This window comes from Pleurodeles waltl, chromosome 4_2 (assembly GCF_031143425.1).
Source record: "Pleurodeles waltl isolate 20211129_DDA chromosome 4_2, aPleWal1.hap1.20221129, whole genome shotgun sequence".
NCBI classification, from domain to species: Eukaryota; Metazoa; Chordata; class Amphibia; order Caudata; family Salamandridae; genus Pleurodeles; species Pleurodeles waltl.
The window spans coordinates 373,464,180-373,480,117 of NC_090443.1; the positions used below are offsets into that span (position 1 = coordinate 373,464,180).

A 15,938-nucleotide genomic window follows, 5' to 3' on the forward strand; every position below is an offset into this window, starting at 1 on the left:
ATGACGTCAGTATCAGTAAGTAAATGAAATGTAGAAGGATGCCACTCCACTACATTCCAGACTAAACTACTAAAAGACCCATTAGACCAAATGAAATATTGCAAATTGCATGAACAGAAGTCAGAGCAGAAACATATCCATTAAGAACAGAAGCAGGAAAGAACAGAAAAATGGAACAAGTGTGAAAAATGCAAGTCAAAGAGAAAGGGAAACTAGCCTAGAGTTAACAAGGAAGCTATTACAAGAGAGCAAATCTGTTACGTACTGCGCTGGACTTCTCACCTCTGGATACCGGGCTGTCGAATACACCAATTCTTCTACAGGTTCTGGATACTCCAAGATAAGGGCGACCCCTCCTAGTAGCCACGGTGCCGCTTGACAGGCTACACCAAAGCAGACCGTACCCTCCAGAAGGAGTCCCAGAGGGGAAAAAAAACAACACTGGGGAAAAAATCTCAAGCAGGAACTCCTGAAGAAAAACAAGAAAAAACAGGACTTGACAACAGGAATCAAAAATAGGCAAATCTCCCAAGGCAAAATAGCAGGAACAAAGAACAGGCAAAAATCTCCCAAGGCAAAACGCAGGAACAAAGAACAGGAGCGATCAGCACAACCAGAAGGAAGTGTTTGCAACGCAAGGTGGAACAAGACTGACTGACTTATATACTGAGAAAAGGGAAGTGACATCACAGGAAAAGGAAATAACACCATCTTGAATTGGGAAGAGCCCATAGACCAGTATAGGAAAAAGAAAGTAGTATAAAAGAAAAACATAGCATGCTGGGACAAAAACATGAAGGAGACAAGATGGACACAACATGGACAGAGACAGGCAAAAAGACCAGACAAACCCACCACCAAAAAAGAAGAAAAAATGGCTACAGGTAAGTGTAGCACGACCGGGAGCGAAATATATGCTTCCCAGAATGTGTAGTCAAAAAACACAGGGAACGCCGCACCAAGTATCGGTAGCGCGGTCCATCCGCAAGGACAGGAAGAGACGCTGCGTCCGAGCACGGCGTTATAGTAGGTCCCCTCCCCGAGGCTCCAGGTTTGTCAGGATGACTGTCAAAAAACAGGCGGACCAAACGGGGAGCATGGACGGAGGAAGCATCCTCCCAAGAACAGTTACTGAGAGGGTATCCTTTCCAATGGATCAAAAACTGTAGTTTTTTGTCGAACAATTTTGGAATCACATATTTTCTGGACTTCATACTCAGGCTGTCCGTTAATAGAAAGAGGAGGTGGACGCTGGAACTGGCGATGGTATGGATCAGGAACAAAGAGTTTTAACTGGGACACATGGAAAACAGGATGAACCATCCAGGTATGAGGTAAGTGGAGACGCACAACTACAGGATTCAGGACTTGCGAAATCCGAAAGGGTCCATAAAAACGTGGCTTGAACTTATTGGTGGAAAACCGGGAAGGTAGAAATCTTGAAGAAAGCCATACCTTGTGGCCCACTTGATACAAAGGTGCGGCTTGTCGAGAACAATCCACCTTTCGTTTCATTGCTTGTTTCGAAGCTAGGAGAGTTGTGTGAAGTAGGCCCTGGATTTGACGGATCTGTCCTGAAAAAGAAGTGACAGCAGGCACAGAAGAGGATGTTTGGGAAACAGTAGTGAAAGTCCTCAGATGAAATCCATAGGTACAATAAAAGGGTGTGGTCTTTCACACACTATATTGTGTTGTTATAGGAGAACTCGGCAAGAGCAAGATACGCCGACCAATTACTTTGTGTGGCATTACAGTAACATCTCAGATACTGCTGAAGTTCTTGATTCACTCCTTCAGTTTGCCCATTAGTCTCTGGATGGAAACCAAAGGATAAAGAAATCTCAATGTTAAATAAGGCACAAAAGGCTCTCCAGAAACGTGATATATATTGAGGCCCACTGTCCGAAATGACCTCTTGCGGAAAACCATGGAGGTAAAAAATATCCCGCAGAAAAATGCGACTCATTTCTGGAGCCGTCGGTAGTTTCTTCAAGGCTGAGAAATGGGCCATTTTGCTGAATGAATCTACGGTCACCATGATTACTTGATTACCAGAGGAGGTAGCTAGAGAGCATATAAAATCCGTGGATAGAGTACACCAAGGAGCGGAAGGAACCAGTAAAGGTCTTAATAAACCTGCCACCTTAGTTCGGGGTGTCTTAGTCTGAGCACAGACTGGGTATGCTGACACATAGGTTTCAGTGTCTGTCTTAAGCGAAGGCCACCAAAAAGATCGCTGAAGCAGCTCCTGGGACTTCCTGATACCTCGATGACTGGCTATCGGAGAATCATGGCACATTTGTAGTATTTCTGTCTGCACTTTCTTGGTAGGTAGGAAAAGAGCATGTTGATGATAGAAGTAATTGTCCTTCTTCTGCAAAAAAGGAGTCACTCTATCCCATTCGGAAGCAGACAGAAACTGGTAATCGGATTGAACGTGACAATGAAAAGATTGAGTAGCTCCGATGATTCTGCTAGACTCAATAAGATGTGGAGAGGAGTTCTGGGCTATGTCAGGATATCTGCGGGATAAGGCATCTGCCACTGAATTCTGGGAACCAGGTATGTACGTGATCACAAAATCGTACCGGCTAAAGAAGAAGGCCCATCGAGCCTGACGACTATTGCGACACTGAAAACTCCGAAGACATTGGGGATTACGATGATCAGTCCTGGCTTCAAAAGGCTCTCTGGAACCCATCAAAAAATGCCTCCATTCTTTACAAGCTACTTTGAGAGTGAGTAGTTCTCGTTCCAATACAGAATAATTGCGTTCAGCCTCTGATAGGATATGAGACAGATAAAAGATAGGATGTTCCAATCCATCGTTGTCTTGTTTCTGTAGCAGAACTGCCCCAATAGCTCTGTCTGAGGCATCAGTCACAACGATAAATTTCTTGGTATTGTCAGGATGACGCAGCACAGGTGCTTGGGTAAAGGCTGTCTTCAATTCTTGAAATGTGCGTTCAACATCCTTGGTCCAAAGGAAACCCTTCTTCAGGTTCTCTTTCTTAATTGTTTGTGTTATGAAACTTTGTAGGTGGGCAAAGTTCTAAATAAAATGCCGATAAAAGTTTGATAAACCAAGGAAACATTGCGTTTCCTTAATGGACGTTGGAGAAGGCCAATCTAATATGGCACTGACCTTGTCAGGATCCATGGATATTCTGTGTTGATTAATACAGAACCCCAAATACTTTACTTCAGATTTATGGAACTCACACTTCTCAGGTTTACAAAACAATTGTTTTTTCTTGAGTATTTCCAGGACGTGCAGGACATGATCTGTATGTTGCTTAGGATCACGGGAATATAACAAGATATCATCCAAATAAATGACTACATATTGGTTGAGTACATCAGAGAACACCGAATCCATAAATCGTTGAAACACAGAAGGGGCGTTGGTCAGTCCAAAAGGCATAACACGGTACTCATAGTGCCCAAAAGGGGTACGGAAAGCGGTCTTCCAGTCATCTCCTTCCTTGATCCGAAGGAGATGATAGGCACCCCGTAACTCTAATTTGGTAAACATCTTGGCTCCTTGAATGGCATCCAATATATCTCTGATTAAAGGCAGCGGATATCGATCCTTAATCGTTATTCTGTTGAGTTCATGAAAGTCAGCACAAGGACGCAGATCCTTAGTCTTCTTTGGGACGAAGAAGAGAGGAGCCCCAGCAGGGAACGTGGAAGGAGCAATCAAACCGTTGTGTAAGTTATCATCTAAATATTCCTTCAGCACCTTCTTTTCTTGGTCTGTCAGAGAATACATTCGACCAAAGGGGACGACTTCATCAGGAATTAAAGGAATAGCACAGTCATAACTGCGATAAGGCGGCAAAATAGGATTACTAGGTTTCTAAAAAATCCCGATATATATTTCTGATAACAATCTGGAGCTCCCTGGATCATATTGATAGAGTTAGTGTTATCCTTAGTTGACTGACAGGACCTTTTGGGAGTCCAATAAGAAGTAGTGGAATAACAATTCTGTTGACAAAATGAAGACGTTAGGGATATAGTTCTTGTTTCCCAATTGATATAGGGGTTGTGTCGGGCTAACCAGGGTATTCCCAGAATCATGATGTGATTTGGTGAGGCTATGAGATCAAAGGCAACATGTTCTTGATGCCCCCCAAATGTCAAATAAAGAGTAAGAGTTGAGGCCACCACAGGTCCTGAGGTTAACAGAGAGCCATCCTCCGAGTGAACCTGCTCAGGAGTCTCTTTAAGAATGCGGGAAATTCCTTTACTCATAGCCCAGGTCTCATTCAGATAGAGTCCACTGGCTCCACAAGCAAGGAGAGCCAGAAGGTGTTCTTCTTGATCTTGTGAACTTTGTAACTTGACCAAGAGGATAAACAGGGTAGACATGCTTTCTTTGGAGGAACATATTGATGGTACTTCAGCTCCTCATGTCTCCTTCCTCCTTACAGGGGACGGGAGCTGGCGTTTCCCACAGGTCTTGAGGGACGTACCGGACAACTATGGATCAGGAGGCCAGCCTTACCACAGTACAGACAAAGTCCCTTTCTGACTCCGTCAGTGGCCCACGAACCAGATCTATCTGCATGGGTTCTTCAGGGGGAGGTGGAGAGGCTTTGGATGGAATATCTTCCGTTCGCCGACTGCTACCACAAAATGTACCAGACTGGTATGGAGCTCACGCTCTACGTCTCTCCATTTTGCGCTCTCGAAGTCTATATTCAATGCTCATAGATTGATCCATTAATTCCTTCAAAGAACAAGCTGGAGAAGAATGTACAAGCTCATCTTTAATTTCTTCACACAGGCCTCGGCGGAAAAGGGTTATGAAGGTACGTTCCACCCAGGAGGTTTCAGCTGCCAGCTGTTTGAAGCAGGTTATATACTGCAGAACATGCTGATTACCCTGCTGAATGTCACATAGGACTTCTTCAGCTGCTGCTTCTACCCCAGGTCTCACAAACATTTGTTTGAAAAGAGTCAGAAATGCGGAATAGTTAGCCAGGACTGGGTCTTCTGCAGAAACCAGAGGAGTCGCCCAAGCAAGCGCCGGACCAGACAAGGCGCTGATCAGATAGCCCACCTTAGCCTTATCCGAAGAAAACTGGAGTGGACGAAAGGCAAAGAAAACTGTCAGGGCATCCAAAAACTCCTTCATCTTTAGAGGATCTCCACAATATCGAGGAGTAGTGGCAGATACAGGTGGTATGTCCATTGATCGGGAAGACAAGACCTGTCGTAGTGCAGTGTTCTCTGCCCGTAACTGTTGTAACTCTTGGGCTTGTTGTTGGACAGTCTGCAACATGGCTTGAGCATTTTCTGACGCCTCTCCCTGTGGATCCTCCATGGCGATCTCGCAATGCGGAATCTTTTGGCGTTGCAATCTGTTACGTACTGCGCTGGACTTCTCACCTCTGGATACCGGGTTGGTGAATACACCAAGTCTTCTACAGGTTCTGGATACTCCAAGATAAGGGCGACCCCTTCTAGTAGCCATGGTGCTGCTTGAAAGGCTATGCCAAAGCAGACATTACCCTCCAGGAGGAGTCCCAGAGGGAAAAAAAAACAACACTGGGGAAAAAACCTCAAGCAGGAACTCCTGAAGAAAAACAAGAACAAACAGGACTTGACAACAGGAAACAAAAATAGGCAAATCTCCCAAGGCAAAAAAGCAGGACAAAGAACAGGCAAAAATCTCCCAAGGCAAAAAAGCAGGAACAAAGAACAGGCAAAAATCTCCCAAGCCAAAAAGCAGGAATAAAGAACAGGAGCGAACAGCACAACCAGAAGGAAATGTTTGCAACACAAGGTGGAACAAGACTGACTGACTTATATACTGAGAAAAGGGAAGTGACATCACAGGAAAAGGAAATAACACCATCTTGAATTAGGAAGAGCCCATAGACCAGTATAGGAAAAAGAAAGTAGTATAAAAGAAAAACAGAGCATGCTGGGACAAAAACACAAAGGAGACAAGATGGACTCAACATGGACAAAGACAGGCAAAAAGACCAGACAAACCCACCACCAAAAAAGAAGAAAAAAGGGCTACAGGTAAGTGTAGCGCGACCGGGAGCGAAATATATGCTTCCCAGAATGTGTAGTCAAAAAACACGGGGAACGCCGCTCCGAGTATCGGTTGCGTGTTCCATCCGCGAGGACAGAAAGAGACAGTGCGTCTGAGCGCGGCGTTACAAAATCATGCTATAAAGGCAAATCTAAGTATTTTTCAGTGGAGTGCACATGACCCAGATGTCAATATGTTAAAGTCTGAAAAAAGCATAACATACTGAAATACATTATTGTGAGTAGAAATACACACATTAATGGCGAGATACCAGTGCCATGCCTCCTGAATAATGTAATAGCACAGCTCATGGGATTAGGAGTACGAGAAAATCCCCCATCTTCTTGACTGCCAAGGAAAATGCAAAATATGCAAATATTTTCACTTATCAACAAGGCAATCTGTCCTATGGCCTCAAACCATTCTAGGGTACCCATACATTTGCTAAAGAAACTGGAGGAGGACCATCTCAGCTTTTTCAAGCAAGACATGGTACAGGTGGTGACAGGACCAACACTTTATGTATTCCCAGTTGCAGAAGTGCCTAAGAAAGAAACAGACAAAATTCAAATCTCTGGAAAAAAAAACACAACTGAACATAGCCAATGAATAAGAATGACACCCAGAACCATTAATAATTGACATGACAAGTTGTCTAATGGAAGCAACAAAGGTTATTGTAGGAAATCAACCTTTTCTGCGTGATCACCCCAGATATTGCCAATTGGTATATTTAGCACACCTATAAGTACTTAGCATATGGTACAAAGTGTACCAGGGCCTATACGTTAAATTGTTCTAATGGACTGCGGCTCCTACTGTGCTATTCACTCCAGTAACAGGCTTCTGGCCTACCAGTGAGCCTGACTGTAGAAGTGTAAAAACTGGAATTTGTTCTGTCAAAATAAACCCTTTTGACAAGTTGAATCCTCCTTTTTCAGTGTGAATAAGTCAACCCATTGCGTGTCTTGTTGCCCGCAAGGCAGGGTACATGGTATTTAAAAGTAGTACATGTAAAAATGTAATAGTTTCATGTCTTTACAATGGCTACCACCCAAAACTTAGTTCTCAATGTGGCAGGCCCAGTTGTGCTATGTAGAAAACCAAAGTAGAAATAAAAAATCATACCTCTGGTATTGGACTATCTAGAAAAATAATGAAACATCTATTTTTAATCGTTATTAAAATCCAATTCCATGGTGAAGTCAGATTTGTAATAAATATTGAGGAAAAGTAAATTTTATGAAATTACCTCTTCCCTGTCTGGAGTTTCAGGAAGTTAAATTTGCAATTCCTCTGTCAGAAAGCAATACGATCTGCCCAGTACCTTCTAATGCCTGAGGTCATAGGGGTAGAGACTGAAATTGCCACAAGCACAGTGAATGGAACTATACAAAACTCTCTGCAGTCTAATGTATTGGGGCTCCCATTGCACCTGTCAATCATATTACTACGCCTTGTGACAAATGAGTGTGTTTGGTTATAAGTCATAATGAGTATTCTCGCCACAAGACCTGTTCTGTTACTTCACAGGTCTCAAATTGACTTTTCCTGTCCTTTTCCTAATAGGGAGCGAATATGACCACATGTCCCAAAATTACCAGTGCACAGTTATCTTGGGCAGGGCATGTGTATAAACAGAGCCGTGCCAGAATGCCAATGTGTGTCATTCTAGGAAGTCCCAAGTGGATGGAGCTTGGCCAATGCTCTCTTCATTGGCTTGCAATCCTTTGTTTGGAGGAACCCAGACTAGCTTTGCAGGAAAGGGGAGTCTCTTCTGCTCCCTTTGTTGTTATTTTGAGAACCACTGAGAATCCTGGTAAGACTACGCTCATCAGCGCACATGTTAAATCCGATCCTTATTTTAGCAAAGATCCACAGCGAACATTAGAAGAGACTTTTGAACTAATACTGGGGCACACCACCACCTTTCAATAAAGCGTGCATGTTATTTTTGGAACGCTTATGAAGTCACAGAGTTGCAGTAATGTGCAATGTGAGCAAAAACTTCCACATTTGGTGCGGTAACTAGTGTAAGAACAATTGAACTGTTGGGACAAGCTACAGATTATATGCATGTAAACATTAAAAGTTTACTATGCCGAAAACGAGTTGTTGATGTGCAAACGCTTTACTGGAAATAACTCAAAGACTATCAGAAAACTCATGATCTACGAGACTTTATTCTTGGAAAAAACATCTGAGATACTAAACGAACTATGCTTGTGGTATGTAAGTCCTTCTTGAATATTTGAAGTTAAGATATTACTAATAGGTGTGCTTGAATGTGATATTGCATCACTACTTCTTTATTTTCAGCAGGCACAATATAGTTCCATCATTTCAGTTGGGGAAAGACTACATGGCCTAAACAAATATAGACAGCATCAGAAGACAGGATCCCTTGTGCATTTTGGCTATAGAATCTTTGAGTCTTACTTAGAAAAATAACCATTGGAGGCTAGTGCTTTGAGCGGAAGAAGTTATAGTAAATAATTGGATATTCTTCTTCTTTACAGTACTCATACCCCCCTATTACCAACCCATAATGTTTCCCTCGCTCAATCGCCTCAATATTCTGTGCCTTTATGGTATCTGAAATTGTGAAGGTTGAGAGGTGATCCCTTTTGCGCATTGCACTGATCCTAAGACGCATCATTTGCATCATGCTTTGACATGCTCTCCTACTTTTGCCAGCCAGTAATTCACATTTTAATAGGTGAGGAAAAAGGTATGAAGTGCTTTTCAGGTGCAAACAAGCTGACCTTAATGGGTAGAGATGACTCATCAGAAACTCACAGAATATGCAATGTGGGACTGTGTGCTTCCTTTTTTACATTATAGTGTCAAATCTTGCTTGAATGTCAAATCTTGCTTGATGAGTATGCTGGATTTTTACATATAACTATGCTCTTGAAAGGAAGGGAAACAGGATGCCAAAGCAATTCTTGGGTAGCCACAGTCTGGTTGCTGAAGGGCCTGCTTTGTGCCACTAGACCTCTGTATCTGGGGGTTTACTCATAAGACTGGAGGAATACTTGAACGGAAGGGAAACATGAAGCCAAAATAATTATTTTTGGATACACTGTTTGGTTTTTGGAAAATCCTGTTTGTTTAGTTCGGAAAGACTTCCGTCTCATAGTTTACAAGTGGTACAGTGACTGCCCCAAAAGTGCTAGATGTGGGAGGGCAATAGGATAACCATAGTACACTTCCCACACACACTCACACACACCCATCCCTCGGAGCCTAAATGTAGTGTGGCCAAAGACTTCTGCCATCTTCAAAATGTTCAAAGTGGGTAGGGTAGGTGCCAGAAACTCTTATCCCATTGGTTGGTATTGTCAGAGCAGGTTTCACTATAAAAGGTAACAGATGCACTAACTTGTTGTTCTCTGACTGTTCTGCTTTCCTGCTCTTATCTCATGACCAAGCTTACAGAACCTCTCTGGAATGCACTTCTGAGTTTAAAGAAGACATTTATTGTTATTATTACTTCACCATGAGGTTCCTGAAAGACGAAATTAGTAGAATGGAAGCACACGTTCAAAAGTAGTCGCAGCAATGAAAGCAAAATATATCAAAGTACTTCTCAGTTGCAATGTACACAGCAAATACATGTGATTATATTATAGCATAACTTCAAAGCAAAGCATAAAAGTCAAAATTGCATCACCGTAGGGCCTATAACTCAGCTTCATCTTTCTGGGGCTTCAAGTTGATGCCTCCAGTTCAACTGCGAGAAAGAGATTTTCTACCCAAACGGGAGTCAGGCAACTGACGTCTGGTTCCTGTCTGAAGTCAAGATAGATTCAATCTAACTCTGCTGTAGTCCAAAGCGATCCTTAAAAGCAAACTCAGTGTGAGAACCGAAGAAACTTGGAGGATGGCCAATTCTCCGAGCCTCACTCGTTATCAGACTGGATTGAGAGGTAAACACAAAATCTATGCGCTCTTATCAGCTAAGGTCTGGTGTGAAAAACACAGCTTGGTCTACCATGTGGAAAAACACAGCTCATCTGCATTGTCTCAACTGCAATGTCTAACTCCACGTTAAAGCCAATAGGCCGCTAACCCAAATACCAAATGTAATCTCTAATGCCATGTCAAAGCCAATAGGCCGCTAAACTGAATACAAAATGTAATGGCTAATGCCATGTCAAAGCCAATAGGCAGCTAAACTGAACACAACATGTAATGTGCTACTGGTGAACATTGAGCAACTAATATGCGCAGTGGTGAAACACAAAGTCATTGGTCAAACACAATTAATAGCATCACATTCCACCCTATGACCAATGAATTGTTGTTTACATACCTCTTATTTCAAACAAAAACAAAAAAACAAAAACATCAACACAAAAACATTATAAGCAAATCAGATTTGAATGATAAAAGCAATCACTGTAAAGCAATGGAAGTGGATTAACATATTGATCTCATAACTTTTCACATCAGATACATCTACACAGAAAAGACTGAAACTTATATACTCTGATTTAATCAAGCAATAATTTATAAAGCGCGCTATGTACCCGTTAGGGTTTAGAGGCGCTGGGGGGAGGGGGGGATGGTGCTGCTATCGTTCGAAGAGCCATGTCTTGAGGAGTCTCCTGAAGGTGAGGAGGTCCTGGGTCTGGCGTAGTGAGGTAGGGAGTGCGTTCCAGGTCTTGGCGGCGAGGTAGAAGGATCTGCCGCCAGAGGTCTTGCGCTGGATTCGGGGGACGATGGCGAGGGCAAGGTTGGCAGAGCGAAGTTGATGTGAGGGAACGTAGAAGTTGAGTCTGGTGTTCAGGTAGGTGGGTCCGGTGTCGTGTAGAGCCTTGTGTGCGTGGGTGAGGAGTTTAAAGGTGATCCTCTTGTCCACGGGGAGCCAGTGGAGGTCCCTCAGGTGAGGGGAGATGTGACATCGGCGGGGTATGTCGAGGATCAGGCGGGCGGATGCGTTTTGGATGCGTTGGAGTCGTTTGATGTCTCTTGTTGAGATGCCTGTGTAGAGTGCGTTGCCGTAGTTGAGTCTGCTACTGACGAGGGCTTGGGTTACCGTCTTTCTGGTTCCTGTTGGAATCCACTTGAAGATCCTGCAGAGCATGCGGAGGGTGTTGAAACAGGAGGATGAGACTGCGTTGACCTGTTTGGACATGGTGAGGGCGGAGTCGAGGATGAAGCCGAGGTTTCGTGCGTGGCTGCCTGGGGTGGGTGGGGGGCCCAGGGCGGTGGGTCACCAAGAGTCGTTCCAGGCCGAGGGGGTGCAACCGGGGATGAGGACTTCCATCTTGTCGGAGTTAAGTTTTAGGCGGCTGTTGCTCATCCATTCGGCGATGGATTTCAGTCCCTCATGAAGGTTGGCTTAAGGCGGTGAGAGGATCTTTGGTCAGGGAGAGGACGAGCTGGGTGTCGTCGGCGTAGGAGATGATGCTGAGGTTGTGCTGGCAGGCCAGTTGTGAGAGGGGGGCCATGTAGACGTTGAATAGCGTTGGGCTTAGTGAGGAGCCTTGGGGGACGCCGCAGATGAGGTTGGTGGCTTTGGAGTGGAAAGGAGAGCGTCAGACCCTCTGGGTTCTGTCGGAGAGAAAGGAGGAGATCCAGTTGAGGGCTTTGTCTTGGATGCCGGCTTCGTGTAGACGGGTTAGTAGGATGCGGTGGCAGACTGTATCGAAGGCGGCTGATAGGTCTAAGAGGATCAGGGCTGAGGTTTCGCCGTTGTCCATTTGTAGTCTGATGTCATCTGTGGCGGCGAGGAGTGCAGTCTCAGTGCTGTGGTTTCTTCGGAACCCGGATTGGGAGGGGTCTAGGATGGAGTTGTCTTCTAGGTAGTGGGCGATCTGTGAGTTGACAATCTTCTCGATGACTTTTGCTGGAAACGGGAGGAGGGAGATTGGACGGAGGTTTTTGAGATCGTTGAGGTCAGCCTTAGGTTTCTTGAGGAGAGGTTGGATTTCTGCGTGCTTCCAGCTGTCCGGGAAGGTAGCTGTGTTGAAGGAAAGGTTGATGATCTTGCGGAGTATGGGGGTGATGGCGACGTCGGCTTTGTTGAAAACGTGATGTGGGCAGGGGTCAGATGGAGATCCTGAGTGGATGGAGTTCATGGTTTTAAGGGTTTCGGCGTCGTCTACTTGGGTCCAGGTGGTGATGTGGTCGGCGTGGGAGGAGTTGTTGGGGGTGGGGTCTGGCGGAGGTGAGGTGTTGAAGCTGTCGTGGATGGCTGCGATTTTCTGGTAGAAGAAGGTGGAGAGATCGTCGCAGAGTTTCTGGGATGGAGGGATGTCGTTGACGTTGGCGTTGGGGTTGGAGAGTTCCTTCACAATGCTGAAGAGTTCCTTGCAGTCGTGAGCGTTGTTGTTAAGGCGTTCTGTGAAGTGGGAGCGCTTGGCGAGTCGGATCAGTTGGTGGTGTTTCCGGTTGGCTTCCTTGAGGGTAGCAAGGTTCTCGGGTGTACGCTCGAGGATCCATTTTTTCTTGAGTTTCTGGCAGGTGCGTTTGGAGGTGGTTAGTTCGTCTGTGAACCAGGCTGTTTTTTTCTTTTCTTGGTTGGCGGTGGGTCTCTTGAGTGGGGCTAGGATGTTGGCGCAGTTGAGGATCCATTGTTGGAGGTTGATGGCGGCGGAGTCCGGGTCGGTGGGGTCGGGTGGAGGGTTTTTGGCGAGGTTGTTGGTGAGTTGGTCTTCGGTGACTTTTCCCCAGCGGCGGTGAGGCGGAAGAGGGGTGCGGTGGTGTTCGGTGTTTTGGGATAATAGTGTCTCTAAAACAGCAATTTGATGTAGCATGAGTTCTACTCATGTAAAGGTACACGGTCCACCTGAAAGGTTTGCTGAAATGTAAGCAAAAGTCAGAGTTCTATAGGAAAAAACACAGACAGTTAACTGTTAAGGTTGCTTAGTTCCAGTGGAAGAATGTAATCAAACAAGTTGAACTTGAACTGAAAGCGCCAGCTGCGCAAAATGGATCCATGGGGTTTGTACTTTAATCAATCAGGTTCAGGTGGGGGGTTCGGTCCCTCCCCCGACCCAACACGCACACACCCGAAGGGAGACCACACAGCACACTCATTGGCAGTGGCGAGACGTGGTAGGATCTGCAAAAGAAAAAAGTATGACTTTTCTTGCAAATAAAATTTGTCATCTGAAATGTACCCTTCCTCTTCCTTTTCTTATTTTATAATCTTGGGGCCCTTTGTCATTATTTCTGCAGGTTCTGGAGGGTCATTTGGGGATTCAACCCAAACTTTAGCACTGAGGTTTTTATCTGCTGCACCACAGCTTCCCTTTTCTTGCACTGTCAGAAGGGGTGGGCCAGACTCCTTCTTTACCAAACCTCCATTCACTGCACGTTTGACAAGTTGGGCAGCTCTGTCTCCAATCTGTATGAATGAATCAGATTATTTTCTAGTTATCAGCATAATTTTGATTTCGATTTGGTAATCTGCAGCAATCACTCCCCCTAAAACCTGATAAATTTGCCATATCTGTCCTGGTAACTTTCCTCTCCCCAACTGATCTTTGACTGTTTGTGGGACAGATTGCTGTTGTGCGTGCTGAATCACAGTTTTTATCAAAGCTAGGGGAATGTGCATCCCTCTAATCTCTGCCCACCTGTAAGTGGCTTTTTCTCCCAGATGTCCACATTTCTGGTGCACCCACTTAGCCATCCCACTAAGCCAGAATTCTGGGTGGACACTTCGGACTCTGAATTTTTCTCTTTAACATCTGCAAGGGAATTGAACCAGTTATGTACAAGCCATGTGGAAAACCAAATGGCTAAACCATTGGCAGTGAACCAAGAATCAGTGTAAAATTGACACATCTCAAGCAGCTCTTGCTTTAAAGTCTGACACACATTGTACAAATCTGAATCAATAGTCAAACAAACATGCTTTTTATCCTCAGGGGACACGAATTCAAATGGTGCACTCAATTTCACTGGTGACTCTTTTACCTGTGGTACTCCCTGCCCCCTCTCCTCATCCTGAAAAGGGGCTTGTGACCCTTGTTCATGTAGGGCCGCAGTGACTCTAGGCCTGTCTTGCATGTACCAGATCCAGTGTATGATACTAGCCTCCTGTGCCTGTCCTAAACTGAGAGTTAGGTGAATTCATAACCCACTGCATGCTTGATACTTCAGGTTTCAGAATTACATTATTCAAAAGCTTACTCCAAAGTTCCAGGGGCACTCTTGTCTTCCCCTGTTCCGGATTTACATGTAAATCAGTGTTTCCCTCTTGCACTGTGCAGAAACCTAAAGTCTGAATTATTTCATTTGCCAAATCAAAAGCGCGCAGCTGCTCATTTTTTTCCTAGTTACTTTGTACCAAAGTGTTAAGATTTCACTCAGATGAGGGCTATACTGTTTCCGAAAATCAAACAAGCTTGTGAAACTCGGTGTCTCTTGCTTAGTGCAAATAGTAAGAAACTTTAAAATCTTTTGTTTTACTTAAGACAACATCTGTCTATTTTCTTGGTTCCACTGAATTCCCAGTAACTGCACATTTTGCGACAGTACTTCTGCCTTGTCCGAATTAATTTTACTTTGCAAAAAGGGTCTGTAAATCACATTCCGAGCTCTGTTCTCAGTGTTATCTGTTAAGGAATGCACTTCCACTGCCAAAAACTGTGGGGTGTTCTGCGCTATGCTCTGCTTACACTGAGGCTCAGACTGGCTCACAGCTGTCTTAACCTCCTCATTACTGGAATGGGAAAAGCCAGATTCTTCTAAAACAGCAGTTTTACAGATTTCAGCATTATTTTGCATTAATGTGTTCTGGCTAATTTGCTAACGTAAATTCTTATTTTCATGTTCTAACTGCCTACATCTCTCCTGCATTTTTCTGTAAGCAGACAAAAGTATACAAACCCTTCTGTCAAGAACAAAAGGAACATCATTTCTTTCAAAAGGCACATTTTATAAATATGCTTTTTCACAGCACTCATCCCAAGACTCACACAGTCCTGATAAACAAGAAAACATGTTTCTCACAGCACCATAAGGCAGTTTAGCTTCACATGCATTTTCAAACATGGTCTGCTGTGCTTCTTTAATTCTCTAAACAACAAAAAAACAATTACACTTTTAAATAGTGCATTTCCAATCTCCAATTCCGACTCTCAAAACTGACGACTCCGCCAAAATATTCTGCTTTCCTGCTCTTATCTCATGACCGAGCTTACAGAACCTCTCTGGAATGCACTTCTGAGTTTAACGAAGACATTTATTGTTATTATTACTTCACCACGAGGTTCCTGAAAGAAGAAATTAGAAGATTGGAAGCACACGTTCAAAAGTAGTAGCAGCAATGAAAGCAAAATATATCAAAGTACTTCTCAGTTGCAATGTACACAGCAAATAAATACATGTGATTATATTATAGCATAACTTCAAAGCAAAGAATAAAAGTCAAAATTGCATCATCGTAGGGCCTATAACTCAGATTCATCTTTCTGGGGCTTCAAGTTGATGACTCCAGTTCAACTGCGAGAAAGAGATTTTCTACCCAAATGGGAGACAGGCAACTGACGTCTGGTTCCTGTCTGAAGTCAAGATAGATTCAATCTAACTCTGCTGTATTCCAGAGCCATCCTTAAAAGCAAACTCAGTGTGAGAACCAAAGAAACTTGGAGAGTGGCCAATTCTCAGAGCCTCACTCGTTCTCAGACTGGATTGAGAGGTAAACACAAAATCTACACGCTCTTATCAGCTAAGGTCTGGTGTGAAAAACACAGCTTGGTCTACCATGTGGAAAAACACAGCTCATCTGCAATGTCTCAACTGCAATGTCTAACTCCACGTTAAAGCCAATAGGCAGCTAACCCAAATACCAAATGTAATCTCTAATGCCATGTCAAAGCCAATAGGCAGCTAAACTGAATACAAAATGTAATGGCTAATG

The 15,938-nt window shown here is 44.1% G+C and overlaps 1 long non-coding RNA gene across 1 annotated transcript in view; it reads right to left on the reverse strand.

Annotated features, from left to right (window-relative positions):
* LOC138292747 (uncharacterized) overlaps positions 1–15,938 on the reverse strand; it is an 85,156-nt gene that overhangs the window by 21,091 nt on the left and 48,127 nt on the right. Inside the window, exon 2 of the long non-coding RNA XR_011202784.1 lies at positions 283–469. This is a non-coding gene — a long non-coding RNA (uncharacterized lncRNA). The remainder of the gene's footprint in view (positions 1–282; positions 470–15,938) is intronic.